The sequence below is a fragment of the Tachypleus tridentatus genome, chromosome 7, assembly GCF_004210375.1.
Source record: "Tachypleus tridentatus isolate NWPU-2018 chromosome 7, ASM421037v1, whole genome shotgun sequence".
Taxonomy (NCBI): Eukaryota; Metazoa; Arthropoda; class Merostomata; order Xiphosura; family Limulidae; genus Tachypleus; species Tachypleus tridentatus.
This window is the reverse complement of record NC_134831.1, coordinates 53374896-53392183: the sequence shown is the minus strand read 5'-3', so window position 1 is coordinate 53392183 and position 17288 is coordinate 53374896.

Sequence of the window (17288 nt, the reverse complement as noted above, 5' to 3'; positions counted from 1 at the left end):
GGAATAAAGAAACCCTTCATCTCATCATTTCCGTTAATCCTTCACAAGATTTGAAATTTCATACTTTAGGTTCTGTTTCATCAGTTACTGGTGATTTGCGTTTTTCAGTCTTCCAATATATTCGTGCTTCTTCCATTCATCTTTCTCCTCTTTTACAACTTGTTCTTATCCCTGTTATTAGTCCCGTAAATATTTCTGTCAATCTGCCATTCCTATTTTTTCTAATCCCCTATTTTACTTTCTATCATAATTCGTTACTTTCCACAGAATGTGTTCTTACCTGTTTTCCAATGTTCTCCTTTTACCACATTCAATTTTTCTCTTAACAATCTTCTCTTCTCATATTTCATTTCCACATCTCTATGATCGTTTATTTTTTTCTGTTTCTCCTTACGTTGCTCTTTTCTTGTTATTTAATATTCATTCAAGTGTTTTATTTCTCTAAATTTTGTCCCACTATTTCTCCTTCTAACCCTTTTCTCCTTTTTACCTATTCTTTGTTATACTTATGTCTCCTCTATCATTTTATCCAATGCTTGTGCAATTTCTCAGTCATCCTTGTTCACATTTTTTAATTTCTTTCTTCACTGCTGATATTCTCCTACTTTTATCAGAAAATTTCCAAATCTCATCACTCCTGCCTATCTCCATATATACAGCTTTTTATTTCTTGTTTTTCCCCATCCTCACCGTTTCTATCCTAGCCATTTCCCAAGCTATTTCTGTTGTCACACTTATTAGCTAATGATAGGATTTAACTCTCCTACTTCAGATTTTACTAGTTGGTTGTTTGCTTGAACAATAACAGTAACATAATCTATCATTGTGTTTGATATTTTATAGGTGAATGTATATGTTTTATTTTATTTGCTCTCCCAATTCCACTGAAGTTTTCAGTCGTATTTTAATATAACCACTTTCCCAACATAATTTATTTTGGTGTACATGTTTTTCTCCTTTAAATTCTCGTATTTTCTTTATTTAATACTTTCCGAGGCCTTCCTTTTACATGCTAATATTAATTCTTTGCCCACTCTGACATTAAATTTATCTGTTATTTTTACACTATGTAACACAAATTTTGTTCCAGGATAGTATGTGTTATTTCTTAATCGTTTATGTTGTAAAAGTACAGAAAACGGCCATTATTCCCTTCAAACTTAGTTTTTGTGACCTGGATAATGAAATTTAGAAATTAATCTATTTTCCATGTAAAAATGGGCAAATTTACACATTTTCATTTATATAAGGTCTGAATAAAACAACATATGAATCAAGATATACATGTATTTATACTAAAGTTATACAAAAATGAACAAAAATGTTTAGAAGTGAGTAGTTTTTCGAGATTTGCGACTGTAGTGTAAATTACTTTCATGTATCAGCCCCCAAATATAGTCTCCCATCATGTTTTCGTTATACGCTCCCAGGTCACAAAAGGAAAGTTTGAAGAGAAAAATAGGTCTTTTTCATTTACTTTAGGCATAAGCAATTGGGAAATAACACTTTCTGCCCAGGAACAAGAAAAAGTAAAAATTTTGTTACATAGTGTTATCTATTCCATCTACACCGTTTCTTGATATTCTGAAAGCTTTTCTAATTGAATTGCTTGTTATAAATTTATGTCAAGTTCAAACGTTTACTGTAAATTAATTCGTGGTTTCTGACTTGGTAAGCCTTTAAATCTTTCTTCTCGTCTGCCTTTTAACTTCCTCCCGTATCTCCTTCTTATTTTAATAAAGTTCATCATTGTAAACAATATTTGCTCCACCTTTTCTCACCCTCGCTCCTGGATTCAGGTCTCCAACTTTCCTATCACCTTGAAATATTTTACGTATTTCTAAAAATATCTCCATTCTTGTCCATTCTTTTTGCAACAATCTAAATAATAATACTGGTTTATTTGTTCTTCTATTCACATATTTCTATTCCCTTCCTTTAAACCTTTCTTTCCTTCTTTGATGCCTACTTTATTTCTTTGTTGTCATTTTTGTTTCCATTCTTTACGCATCATTTTGATTTTCCATATATTTTGTTTCCAATTTCTTTCTATTACATTTCCATTTTTGATTGAGTTCGTTTAGACTTAAAAGTAACTTTTTGTTTCTCTTAATTCTGTTTAAGCAGCTTATCAAATCTCACTGTTTCACTGCTTTCTTTTCCCTTCTCAAATTTTCCTCTCACAGATGAATGCTTTCCTTTCTGGCAGAAAATAGCAGAAAAGTATTATTTCAAACATATATTCCAATTCCTTTCAGTTTCTTTATCTTTCCCCAAGCTCTCATATTTCCCTTTTCAATATTTACTACTATTATTCTTCACAATATTCCACCTTTCATGCAGACTCCATACGTTCCTGCTATTCCTCTCGGCATAAATTCCATCTTCTCTTCAATCATTCTCTAAACTTTATTTTCGGACATTTATCCAAGTTTCATTTTCTTCTTCTCTGGTGCTCTTTGAAATCAGTTTCGACCTTCTACTTCTATTTTGCATTTCGTTTATTTTCTCTACACAAAACGTCATCACTTTCGTAGAATTTTTATCTTTTCTCACATTTATTTCTTCTTCTATTTCTGTCTCATTCCTTTTAACATTTTCTATCCCCTGTTGAAAGTTTATCTGTCTATATCATACGGTACTCCAGGAATGCATTATTTCTTTCAATATTTCTTCCCTTATTTTTTAAAATTATCCATTTTTCGTCTTTTACTGGATCTGTTTTCATAATTATTTTATTTCAGACGTTTTTTTTTCTCCTTCGATCAGGATGTAAACTTCAAATTTCTCGAAATACTCTTACATTCTTCTATCTTATCTTAATTCAATCTTAAAACCATTCTAACCCTTTTATGTTTTTTAACTGATAAACTTCACATATTCTTGCCCAAATATTTCAATCACATTAACTATTTTAGTTACTCTCCAAGAAAATTGCATAATTTTCTAGTAATATCAATATGTAGGATACATGTTTGAGTCTTTGGAAACCAGGTCCGAGCGAGTTTAAATTTAATCCTATTTTTTAAAAGTTAAAGTCTGTTCGTAAGAAATACCAATGTTTATGAATATTACCCTACTTAATTTTCACATTGATTGGGATCTTTATGTTTTTCATTTTTAATTCTCCAGAGATCCAATTACTTTGTGAGAAATTTTTTCAAAACGGGGAGGGTTGTTTCTGAAATAAGTAATTCATGTAAACCTACGTAAAATCTGAGTCAGTAGGAGTCCAATACATAGTTCATAATAAGGCTTGTCAGGTTGAAGCAACATATTGGCAAATTAAATGATTTATAAATATAAAATCTTAATCTCACATTTCACAGTTTATCAGCATAGATTTAATTTTTAATGATAATCAAAATACAATTGAGTTTAAAAAGATCATCTTAGTGACGGCTGTGCAATTTTACACAAACCGTTAATTTAGTAATTGTACATTAAGGAAGACAATGATATATATACAAAATATATATTTTCATAATTGTACAGTGTCCTTTAATGAACACGAAAGGCAGCTTAAGTTTTGATATATTAGCAATATTATATTGCTCTTGATATCGTAGTTGTGATATATTATCTTGGTATTCCTGATGAATAGCGGCACGGCATAGCCAAGTGGTCAGGTCGTTCAACTCGTAATATGAAGGTTACGGGTTCGAATTTCCTTTACATCAAACATGCTTGCCCTTTCAGCCGTGGGGGCGTTACAATATGACGGTAAATCCCACTATTCTTTGGTAAAAGAGTAGCCCAAGAGTTGGCGGTGGGTGGTGATGACTAGCTGTCTTCCCTCTAGTCTTACACTGCTAAATTAGGAACGGCTAGTGCAGAAAGCCCTCGTGTAGCGTTGTGAGAGAGAGATTCAAAACAAATCTAATGAATAGCAATTGCGCTAGTAAGTTTTAAAATTTTTCTTACCCCACCTTGCATTATTTTATTCTATGTTTTACAAATAGAATAATACTTCACTTAAACATGGATAACAAAATATGAAATCGAAATCATAAGTCTGAAGGAAAGCTCATTGAAAGAACAACAATGAAAAAGAAACTGTAAAACAAAGGAAAATTACTAGCTTTGTAAATATGTCTCATTCAAATCCATACAAAACAGTCGGTGGGACGTTATTTCAATACACATTGAGACGTTTTGTTCGTGTTTTTCAACGAATAATTTATAATCTAATACTGGGAAAGTTGTTGGTTTGGTAGCTATTATTATTTTCTTTCTTTGATAATAACTTATATTAAAACAAAAGTTTATTTAGGTAAAAAATCAACTTCTATCTCTTATAAACTGTTTCATTTCTTTCGGGTAAAGAAAGAATTCTAACTCAAAGATTGAGATGAACTGAAAAGAACAATATAGAATATCATAGATTTGGTGAAAAAAATACATGAATTTTAGACAAGTCCGGAAATGTTGGTTTGTACAATAACTCTGAATGTCATTTTATTATCGAACTAAAAACTTAATTTCACCTTTAGAGATAAAGATCCTCTGTATTAACCTTGTTGGTTCTCTTTGTTAATATTAGTTGTTTTTTTAATTTTAGGTGTTTTGTAGAGGTATTTTCAAATGCTTTATTATTAATAATAGATATTCCATGTTTAAACAATTAAATTAACAATGCAAATGACGTAATTAACATTTAGAAGCTTTATAAGATAAAAGTAGCAGCAAACATGGCAAGCACGCTCTTTGGTGCACGTCTTTATCAGAACTTGTATATTTGTACAATATTTTTTTTTTACCTAAGTTCTATGCTGAGTGAAACCAGTATAAATTCACGTAGCAATATGTTTAAAAATATATAAAAAAGTCTATAAGTTTTTTCTAATAAGATATAATCTTATATAACACTATATAAAGAACATAGTATTGATATTATGAGTGGCCTAATAGCGTATTGTATTTTCTGAGACATTTCGGTTTCTATGGTAACATTCACGATATACTTCTACAAAAGTCAGATTTCATTATGTGCACTCTATAGCTTTAATACTAACCTTGATTAATCGATAAGCCATAATGCATTGCAGATTTTTTATTTTTCTGTTAAGAGGTATGTTGGATTAACTTGCATAGCTTTCATCGTTCCTCCAAGTTCACTTTATAATATCTTACGAAACACGCGAAAATATTACAAACACAATTCTGGAGAGATCCAATTTCTAAACAGAAAACTCTGTATAGTCAAGCTTTTTAAGAAGCGTAGATGCTGTTTCTACCCAGGGAAACACCGTTTAGAGCTTTTCGTCATTCCATATCAGACTTTCTATTAATGCTCAAAATCGGGGTTTGATTTCTGTGCAGTGTTACGTTCAGAAAGTAGAATAGCTCTTTATAAAAGTATAAAGCAAAGAAGTATTAACATTCTTACCAGAAAAAATATTTGAATCTTGTTGTGTTTGTTTGCTTACGTATTGATGGCCTAATATAAATTGAAGGCGTTGTAAGTCTTTTACTGTAAGGCCATTTGGATATTACGAAAAGAAGAGTAACTGTGCTAAAACCGTTCATTAAGACATTACGGTATATATTACGTATTGGAAGATCTTAGATAAAGTTAAACGCACATATTATATGAAGTATATAAACAGTATATGAAGTGGCTAATTGCCATTTCAATAAGGAAAATACAAACAATGAAAACAATCACGTAATATTCTAATTTGTTATGACTAGCCCGCGCTCCTTTGTAGAGTTCAAGGGCCCAGTCATTACTTACAGAGACCCGTAGGCATTGGTAAAATCTCTCCATTATCACCAATTACTTTTATAGCTACCTTGAGGGAGACTACTCAAAAAACAAACCCGTTGGGACGCGCGTCCGTGTCACCTGAGAGCGCGTGTAAAGTTAGGCCTCGTTAGCTTGTGAGTGGGAATACGATATGAACTCAATTTCACTAATTCAGCTCCCTGAATTCCGTGGAGGATCAGTAACACAAATGTCGATGCGAGATTCGAGTTCATTGTCCCCCAATCCTACTCCTAGACTTAATTTCACCTGCACGACTGACCTTTTGGGTTCGTCTTATCCAGCTGTGATACTTCTTTGAACGAGTGTTACATCATATAGATAAGGACACACCCCTTCCATGCCACCCTGGATCTACCTGCTAAATTTGTCCCAGAGTGAAGAGTTCGCTAAAAAACAACAAATTATTTACAGACCCACAACATGAATTAACATAAAATGCAACAACGACTATTTTCAAAACTGAAACGTGCCTAATAAGACTGTAAAACCTGTTACTAAAACAATTTTATTTTTGAACTAATAATAATCGCCACAATAAAAGAAGTCACTATTCATAATAAACGTGTAATACGTTTTTCGAGTTATCACAAATCTCATGAACACAAGTAGTCTCAAGCTAACATTAAATTAAAAGTTTGCCAAAAAAGTTTTATTTGTCGAAATTCAGTATGAAGCCTAATGAATGACTTGATTCCTCATACACAAACTCAACAGTTTTGTATTAATACACGTACTTTTTTTTTCCTAAAAGCTGGACGAAAGAGATGAAGTCTTCTTCAGAAAGTAGATTGAGGGAAACGCTGAAAAAATAACGAGATTTCAAAGTGTGTTGAATAGATTTTCGAAGTTTGTCACGTGCTTAAAACGGAAGAGTGGAAAATGTGTTTCAGAGAAAATATAACGAGATAAAATTTTAAAAAGCTCTGAGAAAGAAAACGATGTACATTAAATGACACATCGTGATTTCGCTTTAGAACATCAAATTATTGCATGACGTTTCGGATAACTCTTTCCTTCAGTGCACGAGTGTTTCTAAAGATAGTTAATTATTAAAATAATAAAATAGAACATTTCATTTCTGAAATAACAATGTTTCTAAAGGCATTATTATATAAACAAGTCAATTTTTTACCTACGTTATTTCAAATAAGGTTATTTTTACTCAAGAACATTCACAGTTTATACACGGTATTAAATGTTTATAGATTGAAATTAACAGATCAATTTATTAATTTATTATGAAGGGTTTTAACTGGTACACATTTGTAATAAAAACAGTTTAAAGCAAAGTTAAACATGTCCTTTTCTGCCGTGTTGACAGATTCAAATATTTATCGTTTATTATGTTTGTATGTGTGTGTTTGTTTAAAACTGGTGAACCGAAGCACCGATTGTCACCAAACCTAGCATCTATCGAGGCTACTTGTATTTAGTCATTACCTTAAGTACAACTAAACGTCCTATAAACCTGTTGGTTTTGTTCTTTAAATAGAAATTACTGATTAGTATTCTGCATTAGAAACCGCATTTCGATACCCGTGATGGGTAGAGCACAGATAGCCAATTCTGTAGCTTTGTGCTTAACTTTATACAAACAAACAACTATTCTGTATTACCCATGTATGGTTGAGAGTTTGTATTACTATTACATTATATTTTTTGTGTTTTTGTAAGTTTTTAGTGGGTTGTTTCTTATTGATTCATAAAGTTACAGCCATGATGGACAAGTAACTATAGAAAAAAAAAAACAACTCTACACAGTAATTATCCATATGTTAAACCAAACATAGAATAATTAAAATATATATAATTGGATATTTTTATTTTAATAAGTCGGTACAGGGTGTTAACCAATCATCTAGTAGAATTTGATTTAAAATAAATGGAGCCAAATACAAAAATACTTGAAGTTCAAAATGCAATTACTTCGTGGATATACTAAAAATCCTCCCCCAGTGGCTCAGCGGTATGTCTGCGGGCTTACAACGCTAAAAACCAGGTGTTGATACCCGTGGTGGGCAGAGCACAGAGAGCCCGTTGTGTAGCTCTGTGCTTAATTAAAAACAACAAACAATAACAATATACTTACATTTGTTTTTACAGTTAGGAATATAAATTTTCACATCTGGACTGAATATTGTAATACCCTTTTCAATAAAAAGGAATTGGTAAACACAAGCTTGATAAATTGTTGAAAGTCTATGCTATTTAAACTTACTGGTCACAGATGCTATATATGGAAGATCAAATATTAGTGTTAAGACTCTCTTTTGTGATAACCAGATTGGTCTTAATGCATAGACATCTGAAGCCAAAACACTTACGCAATAAGGCATTTGACTACAAAAGATGGTGTTAAAGCTATGATAAAGTGCTAGAAGTAAAAATACTTTCATACACAATGTCATAATATATACTATTATAGCACGTTTTTTGGAAGTTATTTATATTTCTTTATTCTATTTAAGGTTGTTCTGAATAATAGTTCGAACACTTTTAAATGAATCAAACCTGGATAAAGCAATGCTTTCACTTCCAGATCAGCATTAACCTGTTCCCTTGAAATATTCATATATTGGGACTTATGAATATTTAAAGCTAGGCAATTTTCAATAAGCCATGTGACAATAGAAAGCAATTCATCATTCACTGTTGTCTAACACTTAGCAAGAGAATCTGCTTCTATAATAAGAGTCATATTATTAGCATAATGATAGCAACTATCTTTTGAGCATACAGATATTAAATCGTTTACATAAATAATATATAACAGAGGGCAAATGAATGACCTTTGAAAAAGTCCACAATAAATATTACGAAAAGTAAACTTCATACCATTAATTGAAGTAAATCATTGTTTTACAACAACATTTCGAGATGTCATACATTTTATCTTGTAGACAATAGTGGTCACATTTAAAAACTAAAACTATATGATTAACGCTATCAAATGCCTTAGAAATGTACAGAGCAAAAACGAACACAGATTTCTTGGCTTCGTAAAATTAGTTAATCTTTGTTTTAAGTACCAACACTTTTCAATTTTTTAATACTTACTGAAACCAAATTTTGAATTACTTAAAACGTTATTATTTTGTAAAAACAAACAAACAATAATTCTGTTATAACGTATTCGTTCAACAACACATGCAAATGCAGATAAAATAAATATCGGCCAATACTTTTCTACATTATCTGGATCACCATTTTTTAATCGGATTCTACGGTAGAGATCAAGCGCTAACATGGAAACAATAATGCATTCTTCTGAAAGTAAGTTTCCGTACATGCCCGCTTTTTCAGTTGTGCGAGTGTTATGATGTAACGATCAATCCCACTATTCTGTTTAAAAATTAGGGGTGGGTGACGTTAGCTAGCTACCTTCCCTTTAGTCTACCACTTTTAAACTGGGAACAGCTATAGCATACAGCTCGTTAATAGGTTTGTGCGAAATTCAACAAACAAACAACGTAAACGTTAATCATAGGTGTTCTTTTTTTTTAAACACAGTTCTATAAAATATTCAAGTAAAACTTTCTTCACATGGTCTATACTTTCAAGCTTCAAAGTGGTATGCCGTCAGCATTATCTCCCGATTTCTTATGTTACGTTCGTTACGTATTAATATTTGAAATAGCCGGAAATTTTAATTTTAATTTAGAAGTCAATTAAATGTCAATATGTATCAAATTTATGATATTTGCCAACGAGATTGATACACACTATTTTCTTTCTTAACATAAATATGTTTTGTATTCTAAAGACGGCTGGTATGAGTATTAAAACTTTAATTAAAATAAATTACAAAACAACGTTTCGACTTCTGAGATCACCTTCGGGTTAACAAAGATGACCTAAAGAGGTCAAAAGTGGGGTTCTTATCATCGCGAATAAATATATTTTAATATACTTTGTTTGTTTGTTTTGGAATTTCGCACAAAGCTACTCGAGGGCTATCTGTGCTAGCCGTCCCTAATTTAGCAGTGTAAGACTAGAGGGAAGGCAACTAGTCATCACCACCCAACGCCAACTTGGACTACTCTTTTACCAACGGATAGCTGGATTGACCGTCACATTATACGCCCCACGGCTGGGAGGGCGAGCATGTTTAGCGTGACGCGGGCGCAAACCCGCGACCCTCGGATTGCGAGTCGCACGCCTTACGCGTTTGGCCATGCCAGGCATTTTAATATACAAACAAGAATACAATTTACAATAACTGTTATTACAAATAATGATTTATGTACAAAAGGTTTACAAATTTACAAACAATACTGAGTATTCTATCTGGTCTGAAAATGAATATTTTATCGACGGTTTACTGTAAGCGAATTAATTATAATTTATATGCAAAAGTTTCACAAACTTAAAAACAGTATTAAGTGTTCTATCTGATCTAGAACCGAATACTTTATAGACAGTTCACCAGGCGCTAGTTACTTTTATGTTGATACACTTCACTTGACGAGAATGCTAGCTAACTTTATTCTTCACACAGTTTTTTCCCGACGTAAATATCTAATGTCCTCGTAGAAATACTAACGTGTGAAGTTAATTCACTGAAGTTTGTAATGTTCGAAATCTATAAACGTAACTGGTCAAATATCTAGTTTTCCGATTAATAAGCGTTTATCGCAACTATAACTTCCGAGGTTTATAGTAAAAAGAATGTAGCAAACTAATAATATACTCCAACTGTTTCTTTGTACATCGATTTATAATCTTTAAGAGAAGGTCTAGGAAGTTCAGTTGGCCTCAACAATATTCGAAGATACGCTAGTTGTTTCAAAAGACATCGTTGATTCTTACTCTCAAGAATCTTCTACAGATTTAGAGAACAGGCGGGACCTGCGTAACACTCATTTAACAACATAAGTTACACACATTTCTAAATATATATTGAACTGAAACAAATATAGATATTAAAATAATAATAAAAACATTACAATATACAAGTAATTAATGATAAAGGGGGTCATTTGAGATACCATTCATAAGATGCTCAACATCTATGTATTCATTTCACAGCAAATTATCACTATTCGACAGTGAAACAAATATACTTATGGTTTTATCAATGTACCATAGTCTTATTTGAGAAAATATAATCGCATAGTGGAGCAACATAAAAGAAGAGACAAACGATGCAATGTTTTAAAAAAAGGATATTCAAAGTCTTCAAAGGAAGGTGAAATATTTGTAAATCAGAGCACTTAGATCAGCAGATCCTGTTTATAAACGGGGAGTTTAAGTTCATCAAAGATCATGCACCATATAACCACAGCTTTTCAACGAAATATCAAATTCAACAACAATTTTCATGAGATAGATGACTGAACCAAATGAAGTTACAACAGTCTCATCGGACCGCGGTCACCACATACATATCAAGTTTGCAAATTCACACATCTGCATATATAATAGGAGTTAAAACTTTTATTTGTTCTAAATTTACACTTTTAAAGGTGTGAATTTTTACGTTGTCAACAACAAGAAGTATGCTTGTTGGAATCAGCCCAAATTACATATATTTTTCTTAGAATGTAGGTAGCAAAGTTTGAAAAAATAATCAACTCATCATGGTAATGACAGTTATAACTGTACTTTATAACAAAGCTACTAAAGCTATCTGTCGTCGTTCCTGTCTTTAAACTTTTAACTATTCTGCAGCATCTTACCACCAATCATGCACTCAAAAAACTGATTGACGCTCTCAGAATGCATCCACAATTTAAATTGCGGATGATATTGTGTGGTTTTGCATTGATTCGAAATTTGTGTTCTAGCAGAGGATCGATCCATGCCGTATTATGATAAGAATTTATTTTATTTGAAAAAAAAAGAACCTACTAGTATATATATATATATATACACACATAATGTTATTACTGAGATTGTTTTCTCTTCGTAATGTACAACATCCTTGATTACATAATTTGTTACTTACTTACTGCCACTAGTTATTTTTTTGAGAATATATTAATTAATAAAAAAATTGAGGAAAGGAGAAAATTGATCTATATCTATCTCTCTCTATATATATATGTGGTTTGACAAAAAAAAATGTTAGCCAGTTGTTTTACATTTTCTTAATGGTTTGTGGCTACTCATTAACGAAACCTTATCACTAATGTTTGTTTCAGAGCAAAAACTAACATTCGCCACATTCAGTACAAAGAAATGAGGAGGACAATTTCGCGTATTTCAAACAGAAGGTATTTTTGTTGTGAAGAAAATATAATATAACTTGCCATAGATCTAACGAAAAACTTTACTATTGCAATTTCATTCACACACATATACCTAAAAAAAGCAAAAAATACACAAGTTTGTATAAGTCTGCTACTCAAAATGTATTATAAAAATCATTACCAAACTCATCAAAAATATTATTTTCTGTAGCAACAGAGTCAATAACTCCAAATGTTGAAGAGTTTGTTTGTTTGCTTGTTTTAAATTTTGCGCAAAGCTACACGAGGGTTATCTGCGCTAGCCGTCCCTAATTTAGCAGTGCAAGACTAGAGGTAAGGCAGCTAGTCATCATTACCCACCACTAACTCTTAGGCTACTTTTTACCAACGAATAGTGGGATTGACCGTCACAATAGAACGCCCCACGGCTGAAAGAGCGAGCACGTTTGGTGTGACGGCGATCCGAAGTGTTGAAGAGTACTTGCTATATAGCCCAAACCAAATTTCGTGCTCTTACAATACAATTTTAAGATGTTTCATGGGTACTTTAGAGTATACCTATCTAGCTAACTAGCTGAAATACTTTTTGCTTATTTGGTTGGACCTCATTACACACATATATATTTAGTTAGTTACATTCTTTTATGATTTTCATTTCATTCAAATAGTAAAAAAATTCTATAATTTTGTTTGTTTGCAGTTGAGTACAAAGTTACACAAACGATTATCTGTGCTCTGTCCACTACAGGTATTGAAACCCGGTTTCTAGCGCCGTAAATCCGTAGAGAATAGTCTATAGCAATAGCTCTACTATTATTATGTTTTCACATATTTAAATTCATTGTGTTGAATGTCTAAATTTTGAGAAACAATAACAACAAATATTAAAATCAATTTTGCTATATGCAAGCCGTTATCAGACATACGAGAAAAAACATGAAAAGGAATATTGGTTCATTCCTGAGGATTATTTTCTTTTGGCATTTTTTCTTTCTTATATTAGTATTAACTTGAGATTTCTTTTTTTGCTGTGACCCCAAATCGATGCTAATGGGGATAATATTACTTTTCTCTTTGATCATTACTGCAACATAAGGGAATACTGCTTCTACTTTCGGCAATGACATACAGTTGTTTACCACTGTCCAGATACAACATTCGCTCTTAAGATGAAACGTGGATGTACATTACATTTGACTAAATTTTGTGTTGTTAAGCACATACAACACAGGTGTTACGTCTCATCACAAGTCTTGAAACATATGTAACATCTAGACGTTCTTTTATAATTTAGTTTCATGTGTTAAAGTATAAAATTTAGTGGAACATTTTTCCATATTTATTAAGACTTTAAATAAACCAATTCTTGGTGCTTTTCTCTAACATATAAAAAAGATTAAAATATAACGTCTTTTTTAACTAAGATATTTTTATCTATAAAATCAGAGATCCTGGTGTTGAAAAGTTTAAGGACAGGAATTAAATTCAAGTATAAAAATATTACAATAAAAATTGTTTTTGGTTTTTATTAAGCACAAACAGCAATAACAACATTCATTGTTATTAAGCACAAAGCTACACTCAGTCGACAACGGGTATCGAAAAACAATAAAAAAGAGCTAATCACATTTTCACATTCTCTTATCAAACCTACTCTAACAATTAAGTTTGCAAATTATTGAAGATTACTGATGTGAACACAAAACGAAAAATAAATTATTAAGTAAGTTATTTTCTAAGTTTCGATTGTTACGGTCATAATTACAAACTTCGCCATTGAACAGTCAACAATATGGCGGATTTAGTTCCCATCTATTTCTTTTTTTATTTAAGAGAATGATACTTATCTTGAACTGACAAAACTACAAGTTGTTGCTGAACAACAACAAGAGTTGGATCTAATATTCGTGATAAAAAATACGTTAGACTTATGTTTTTCACAACACATATGAAATCGGAAGTGTGTAAGAACAGTATCCAACAGTGACAAAATCAGAGATGCAATTTTACTACTCTGAAATATGTACTGAGCAATGTAAGATAACGTGTAAATAATCTGGTTTACAACACAACTCCATTTTGTAGATTCATAATTGCAAGTTTGATGGTATCATTTACAACTGAACGATGGTAAAAGTTGAGTTTAGCTTAACAACATTCATTATTAGTAAAGAAAGAAAGAGTCATGGAGAGCCAATCATATTTTACAATCGTGTAAGATTGAGGTAATAATAAAAAAATATTTTTTTAACCGATGTCATCTACCGCAAGAATTATTTAGTTTTAGTTTCATGCCAGTAAACATATATGAGCACCAAACTTTTTATAATTACAAAAAAAAAACTCTGAATAACGTTAAAAAACAATAGTAAAACTTCCGTTAAGTTACAAAGCAGACCATTTTGACTAAAAACGATATTTTTTGATTTTACAATATTTTTATAGACGACTATGTTAAGATAAAGAAACTAATGTTTTTTCAAGGATACAATTAACATAAGGGAAAAAAAGATAAAAAATATACACGAAAAAGAATACTTTAATTTAAACAAGTTCTTTCACGTTTTCCTCAATTTGGAACCAGTAAAAGCATTGTGAGATTCGCAGGTAAGTTCCTCTAATTAGTCAGGTAAAAGTAGACAAAAAGCTAGCAACGTGCACTGTTTTATATCAGTTCCAAAATAGGGGCAGAGAGTTCATGGTTAGCTCTGAGCGAATATCCGAAAAACAATAATTGAAGTTTATTTATTTAACTTAAGGTAACATTTCTTTAAGCTTTATTTTTGTATATACATAAAAAGAGCTAATGAAAATCTTAGATGTTGAAGTACAAAGCCAAACTGATTTTTGTTTGGTTAAAGGAAAATGATAAAGAGAGAAATATTTAACATCACAGTTTTCTGTATAGAAGCATAAGTGATTGAAAGTATGTTAATAACCTTATTTTAGCACATCCAGGTATATCTTGATAAATTAATTAATTTCTATGACAAAAGTAAAATTACATTTGATTGATGTGAAGTTGATGATTAGGCATAGTTTATGTCTTAAGTGGATAAAATTAGGGTTAGCATTTTATTCGTGTTAGTTTGTGTGCTTTAAGGATGCAGTTGAATGGTAATCTTAGACAAATGTAATTAGTTAACTTCATTCGAAAATAGCTTGGTATGTAATATGAATTGAGAAATATTTGTAATGTTAGACAAATTTCTTTTTCTAACTTCATACTTAGACAACTCCGTCTTAGAGAAGAAATAATGGTAGCTTCCTACCCAGATAGCACTGTATGTTTTATGTTTTAGGGAAGAAAAATAACGGTAGATTTCTACCAAGACAACCTATATGTTTTATATCTTAGATAAGCAAAAATAGTTGTATATTTCTATTGCGGCAACCATGTATGTATTGTGTCTCACGAAAACAAAAATAATTGTACGTTCCAACTCAAACAGTCCTGTATGTTTTATGTAAGAAAAATAAGTAACATAAGTAATAGCCCACAATGGCTCGAGGGCAAATAAAGTCAAGTTGATATTGTATAAATAAGGAAACTCAACTTAGAAGATTATAATTAAAATCACAAGTAATAATAATTTTCAACTGATCATTGTAGGTAAACGTTGTATAGGCACTATAGGAGGTCATATTGGCCTTACAATTTTCAGGTATCAGATAGTGCGTGAAACAAACTGATTTGTATCTTCCAGTAAAGCTATAATTTCTACTTATTGTCTTTATTAATGTAACACTTTAAGGCATATGACGGATCTATACATTTTCTTCAACTACTTATGACAAATTTGGAAAGCCCTGTATCTATTAATTCTTTAGAAAACAAAAACAATGATAGCTATCTACCTAGACAAACCTATATGTTTTGTCTTAGTGAAACAAAAATAACAGTAGCTTCCAACTCATACAACTCTGTATGTTTCATGTCTTAGGGAAACAAACATAATGGTAGCCTCCAACTCACACAGCCCTGTATGTTTTATGTCTTAGGAAGACAAACATAATGTTAGCTTTCTACTCAGACAATCCTGTATGTTTTATGTCTTAGGGAAATAAACATAACAGTAATTTCTAATTTAAATAACCCTATATGATTGCTTTTTACGTAGACAATCATTTATGTTTTATAATTCAGGGAACTAAAAATAATGGTAGAATCCTACTGAAATAATTTTGTATGATTTTTATCTTACGAAAACAAAAATAATGACAGCTTCCTATCCAGAATAAACTGTTTTTGGTTTACGTTTTAGGAACTCAGGAATGAGAGTAGCTTCCTACTCAGGAAACCCTGTTTATTTTATCTTTCATTTAAATTAGATTAACGATAGCTTTCTTTCTACCCAGAAAAACATATGTTTTGAGAAAAAAAAACAACAACGGCGGCTTCCTACATATATAAACTTTCAGACCCGGCATGGCCAGGTGGGTTAAGGCATTCGACTCGTAATCTGAGGGTCGATGGTTCGAATCCCGGTCGCACCAAACATGCTCACCCTTTCAGCCGTGGGAGCATTATAACGTTCGGTCAATCCCACTATTCGTTGGTAAAAGAGTAGCCCAAGACTTGGTGATAGGTGGTGATGACTAGCTGCCTTCCCTCTAGTCTTACACTGTTAAATTAGAGATGGCTAGCACAGATAGTCATCGAGTAGCTTTGTGCAAAATTCAAAAACAAACCAAACACTATAACCTCTAATGTTTCACTTCTTAGAGAAGCAAAAAATTAGGGATAACTTGTTTCTCAGACAAACATGTATGTTTTATGTCTTAGCAAAAGAAAAGAAAATAGTAGTAGCTTCCTACTCAGACAACTCTGAATGATTTATAAGTTAGGAAAACAAAATAATTGGAAATACTACCTGGACAACCTTATACGTTTTAAGTCTTAGGGAAACGTAAATAATAATGCAGTCCTGCTCAGACTACCCTGTACTTTTTATTTCGTAGGAAAAGTGTGTTTGTGTTTGTCTTATAGCAAGGCCACAAAGGGCTATCTGCTCAGCCCACCGAGGGCAATCGACCCCCTGATTTTAGCGTTGTAAATCCAGAGACATACTGTTGTACTAGCGGGGTCTCGAAGGAAAAGAAAATGTATTATAGCTCTATAGTGAGAGAAACCTATATGTTTTATCTTAGGGGAAAATATAATGGTAGCTTTATATTCATATAACCCTATACGTTTTTGTAAAAGTAAGAAGTATGATAGCTTTCTATTCTGAGAAATCTATGTGTTTAATGCATTAGAGATTCAAAAATAATGGTAGATCAGTACCCATAACATTCTGATTTATGTTTCAGGAACTCAAGAATAA